This window comes from Paramisgurnus dabryanus, chromosome 11, assembly GCF_030506205.2.
Source record: "Paramisgurnus dabryanus chromosome 11, PD_genome_1.1, whole genome shotgun sequence".
NCBI classification, from domain to species: domain Eukaryota; kingdom Metazoa; phylum Chordata; class Actinopteri; order Cypriniformes; family Cobitidae; genus Paramisgurnus; species Paramisgurnus dabryanus.
In genome coordinates, this window is record NC_133347.1 from 34,554,373 (window position 1) to 34,559,999 (window position 5,627).

The following is a 5,627-nucleotide window of genomic DNA, read 5'->3' on the forward strand; positions in this document are numbered from 1 at the left end:
ACCCACATTACAGTTTTAGTTAGTTATCGTTTTTTTGTAATGCCTCGTTTTTATTTTTATTTCAGTTAACGACAATGTTTTTTCCCACCTAGTTTTCGTTTTTTCGTTCGTTTTCGTTAACGATTATAACCTTGGCACGTATAGACTTAGAAGCCAGCGGTGAGAAATTAACCCTTTTGGAGACGTTCAATGCTATAGCCGCCACCCCGACAGCCAGCGCCTTTTGTTCTGTATCTGTTCTTATCAGTTTAATGTCTGATACGTCCCTTATCCGGGGACTATATGTTAAATGGATGTGAAGCTCGCTTCTTCCTTTCTATGCATCGACTTGGTATTGCAGTGTTTCCAAGAACGGTGCCATTCCCTTATCGAGACAAATTAAGTACGTGTAAAAACCAGAGCTGCTTCTTTTGTGTGTGGCTGTCAGAGTGTGTTTTCGTTGTTTCTCCATTGCTCAGTACTTTTCTTTGTTTCTATTCCACGTAAAGCTGGGTCCGACAATAATAAAAATGAGAATGTGAATGAAAGATTTGCTGTAATGAAATGCATGCGTGGAAATTAACAGGCTGAAATCGAAATGACTTTAAATTTATTAAATTATTTGCTTTACAAGCTTGCAGAGGAGATACGGGGACGACTTAAACATCATTGACACGGCTGAAGGCGCAACAAAAGCGAACAAGACAGATTACATACTACATACTACAGCTGTCGAAAAACCGCAGCAACCTTCAGGGGCGTCATGAACAAATTTCTTTTAAGGGGGCACAGTGTGCACAGCTCACAGAAATTTGTGCATACACAGACATCAACAAAATATTATAGAGCTTTCAGTCTTTTCCATGGCACTTACATTTCTAACAATATTAGCACATTGTTTTTCATGCAAAAACCTTCAAAATAAAAGTGTTGACTAACTTTTATATCAAATACTATTTAATCGGAATAATGACATATTGATATCATATGTACATCTGAAACGGCATGTTTTATTTAAGTTTTAATAAATGACTTGTTTAATTGTGTCATTAATGCATTTTGCACAACAAATGCATTATCCTATAAAATTATTTTAAATCCATAAAGTATAAAAACAACGAAAATGACATAAGCTATAGCCACGTGATTGACTTTAATGTTCAATAATGATAAAAAAATTCTAGATACAATTATTAGAGGAACGCATTATTGCATCAAATTTGACCTCATATGTGAACATGTGTGATTCTGCGCCCCTGTGCACTCTGGCGAACTTTGGCGTTGTACCAAGATGAATCTAGAAATCTCTACTAATATAACGTCTAGACCAGTGTTTCTCAAACTTTTTCAGCCTAAGGACCACTTTGTCTTCCAATTTTTTTTTGAGGACCACCTAACAGAATCCCACTCTAACACGCCCCCCAAAAAACAACAAAATAAGATGGATAAGCTAAATTTAAGTTTAATATGCAACTGTTTTAAGTCAAAAACTAATTTTTTAAACACAAATGCAGTGCTATGTTCAGAAATTATTATACAGTATGAATTTTATTTCATTTGAAAAAGTAAATGTGAAATGAGTTGCAGCTTAAAGCTGGTGGCTATATCTTAAATTTCATCACAAATGTTCAGCAGAATCCTTATGCTCACATCAGAAAGAAGGCTGCTTCAGTAGCCATAGGAAGGAACAGTGATTAAAGGATCAATCTACTAGCCTTGGGAAGGGAAAATAAAAATTTAAAGCAGGAAACCCACAAACTATCAGATCTAAAATAGATTTGATTGCTTCTTTCAAAACCCATAGATACTATTAGCATCTGCTGAATTGTATGCTAATAGTATGTCTAGGACTCTTTCTTAAATTTAATAACAAATGTCCAGCAGAAACCTTAAGCCCACATCAGCTATGAAGACTGCTTCAGGAGCCAAAAGAACAGTAATAAAATGATCAACCTACTCATTTTGTGAAGGCAAGAGAAAGTTTGCATGCTAGAAGCTTCATACAAACTCTACCAGTGCAAAGTAAGTGCCTGCTTGACAATGGAGAAGGCCATTGTACCTTGAGGGATTCGAACCTGGGTCTCCCCGATAGGAGAGATGTATTGCTGTATACGATCAAACTGTTGGCTGACTCCTACAGTCAGAGTCACACCCACACAAGTTGACTGACACATACATGAATACATTTTGCTTGAAAGCACTAAATGTTTTGGGACTCTATCTTAAATTTCATAACATATGTTCAGAAGAAGCCTTAAGCCCACATCAGAAAGGAAGACTGCTTCAGTATCCATAGGAACAGTGATAAAATGATCAAACTACTCCCTATGTACAGGCTGAAGAGAATTTGCAGGCTAGAAGTTGCCCACAAACTCTATCAGGTCAAAGTAAGTGCCTTATTGTCCAAAGAGAAGGCAACTTAAAGCTTGTGGCTATATCTTAAATTGCATCACAAATGTTCAGCAGAATCCTTAGGATCACATCAGAAAAGAAGGCTGCTTCAGTAGCCATAGGATGGAACAGTGATTAAAATTTTTTTCCCTTCCCAAGGCTAGTAGATTGATCCTTTAAAGCAGGAAACCAACAAACTATCAGATCTAAAATAGTTTGATTTTACAGTTTTCCCATCGTTTTCCATTTTACAGTTGTGCTGTAATTTTACAGTAAAGTACTGGCAGCAATGGTTCCAGCCATATACTGTTATTTTACAGTGTTGCCTCCGTTTTCCATTTTACAGTTGTGCCGTAATTTTACAGTGAAGTACTGGCAGCAATGGTTCCAGCAATTTCTTATAATTATACACACTCATTACTGTTTGTTTTCTTACATTTTTAAGTTGTGAAACATAACACAAGTTAGTTAATATTTACTCTACTGTCTGATATCCTAACATCTAATAAAAAAAGAGAAATGACTGACATAGTGCTTCATTTTCCATTTATTAATACAACTGTTATTACAATCTTTAAACCATCTTTTAGCACTGTAAACATTTACAAGTATGTTTAACAATAAATGCACTGTCACAGAGAAAAGGTGCCATTAAAAAGCCACCACAGAGTAAAGTAAGACCACATCACAAAAATAAAGTGCAATTGAAGGAGCTACGGAGTAACATTTGCAGTGAATTTAACAGTATGTTAACTCTTTCCCCGCCAGTGTTTAAAAAAAAAGTTGACAGCCAGTGCCAGCGTTTTTAATGATTTTTACAAAAGTTTAATGCCTTCAAGAAAACAATCTTCTTTAACTATTTAAACCTTCAATATATCAAATCGAATCAAATAAAATAACAAACCCCTCTGCTTTCAAACAACAACAAAAAAATTCATCCTACCTTAATTAGTTCTTTTTACCACCTCTCAAATATGTGTAGGTTTCTTCAAAAAGAGATATTTTGCGATTTTGTGAAAGACTTCTGATAGAAATCCGGAGCAATAATCAAAACATACACTGAGTTTGAATTGTATGAACAGAGGGGTTGCTTCCAGGTTGTATAAGTTGGGTAAGAGCGCCTTAATAGCGGAAATACGGATTGCTATTAAAACTCGTCAATGGCGGGAAAGAGTTAAAAACAGAAATCACAGAAAAAAGTGCAACTCGAGGAGCTAAAAACAAACTTACAACAAGAAGAAAAAACTGCCAGCACGGCACAACATATTTTAAAAACCTGGCATGAAATGAAGAACACATTAATCAAACTAATTGTTGGAAAAAAATTTAAGTGTCTTACTCCAGCTTCTGATTGCTCTGGCCTGAGAGGAAATCCAGGTCTGTAGATAGAAAACATTTTTTTTAAATGTTAGTAACAAAATATAGCACATGGCAAAAGCTAGTGCTCATACACTCTGAAAACACTTTTTAATTTATCAGACAAAACACAATCTTAACAGAACTTCAGGTCAAGACCAGACAGTTCAGCTGTGTGTAAAAGTGATTGGATTTTCTAGTTAGCCAGAAAGGAGTGAACAATTACAGTATGTCACAAAAGTGAGTACACCCCACATATTTAGCAATATTTTAGTATCTTTTCAAAGAGACAATACTACAGAAATGAAATTTGTATATGTTTCAGAGTTTTAGTGCTTCTTGTATAGAACTATAAATTTATTGTCCTCTGAACATAACTTGACATACAGCCATTAATGTCAAAATAACTGGCAACAAGTCAGTGAGTACACCCTAAGTGATAATAGATGTATATGGTTTAATCATGCAAAGCCACATGTCCTATTCATAATTCATGTTTTCATCTGCTTGTAAGGACAATGCATGTCTATCTTGTATTAGAGCTGTTCAAATTTGATGCTTTGAGTAGAATTCTCTCATACTGACCAATGGATGTTGACCATAGCACCTCATGGTAAGCAACTCTGATGATTTGAGATTTAGAATTGTTGCTGTCCATAAAGATCGCCTAGGTAGGCTTTAAGGAGGTCAGCTAACAACCTGAAACTGATTTCCAGTACAGTGGCTAGGGTCATACAGAAGTCTTCCAAGACTGTTTCCACTCGGAACAGGACATGCAAGGGTCAATCGAAGAAGTTGAGTCTTCGTGCTATGCGTCATTTGCAGAAACTGGCTTCAAAAACAGATGCACAAGTGCTGCCGACAAGAGCATCAAAAAACGCTCTGGTTGCCCTGCCAACAACGCTATAGAAAAAAGTAGTGGCCACACTGACGCCCGAATGCACTCTCTGGAATACTTTTCCACCTTTAGGTTGGATGTCATCAAACCACGTCATAGCTCATTACCATAATGTAAAGGGTGTACTCACTTTTGTTGCCAGCTATTTTGACAATAATGGCTGCATGTTAAGGTATTTTCCCAGGACAGTAAATATATACTGCTATACAAGGAGCACGTTGACTACTTTAAAATATATATTTACTACTATAAAGTATATATAATTTATTTCTATTGAATTGCCCCTTGAGAAGACATGCTAAAATATTTGCTGAAATGTGAGGGGTGTATTCACTTTTGTGACATACTATATGTGTATAATTAAGAGTTAACATACACTCTTACCACTGAATTTGAATGTAGATTAGAGGTGGTAACTCTTTCAGCAAGCATGTAAGTGGTGGGGGGTAATTAAGTTTAGTTACCTAGACAAAATCCCATTCGAAACGGATGAGGTTCTTTAGGAGGGATGCAACTTCTGGGTTGACAGTAGCAGTCTTCTTATTCACATTATTTCCAGTGTTCTTAACGACCTTGACTTTGCAGGTCTTCGAGCCTTTTTCAGGGTTTATCCGACAAATCGTCTAAGGGTATTAATAAATATATTTATACAAAAAACACTTACACAGTCGACCCTTTTTAATTTAATTAATGCATTAAATATATAGTTGCTGAAATTAGGGAGTAATAAAAGAGAAAGCAATTTACAGGTTACAGAAGAAGAAAAATAAAATACCTCTAAATAAAATCCAATGTGCCACATGCCTCTGGATACTGAAGATTTAAGACGTAGTACATTGCGAACAGTAGAAATCTTGCAGTCCGAAATCTTGGGTATACGGCCTCACAAATCACACGACCCTCAAGGATAATCATCTCTGACCTCCCTGAAAATATATATTTAAAAAAATCTGTAATAAAATAAATAAATAAATAGTTCTCAGGGTGTATTTTTTCCAGTTAT

The 5,627-nt window shown here is 35.7% G+C and overlaps 1 long non-coding RNA gene and 1 pseudogene across 1 annotated transcript; one reads left to right on the forward strand and one right to left on the reverse strand.

Annotated features, from left to right (window-relative positions):
• The first annotated feature begins 209 nt into the window (after positions 1-209).
• Positions 210-365, forward strand: LOC135753338 (U2 spliceosomal RNA; annotated as a pseudogene).
• Positions 366-2,924: 2,559 nt separating this feature from the next.
• On the reverse strand, positions 2,925-5,538 carry LOC135753337 (uncharacterized). Its single transcript, XR_010533596.2, has 3 exons — positions 5,400-5,538; positions 5,089-5,247; positions 2,925-3,749 (listed from the first exon to the last, which is right to left on the reverse strand). It is a non-coding gene; the product is annotated as an uncharacterized lncRNA (long non-coding RNA).
• Positions 5,539-5,627: the final 89 nt, after the last annotated feature.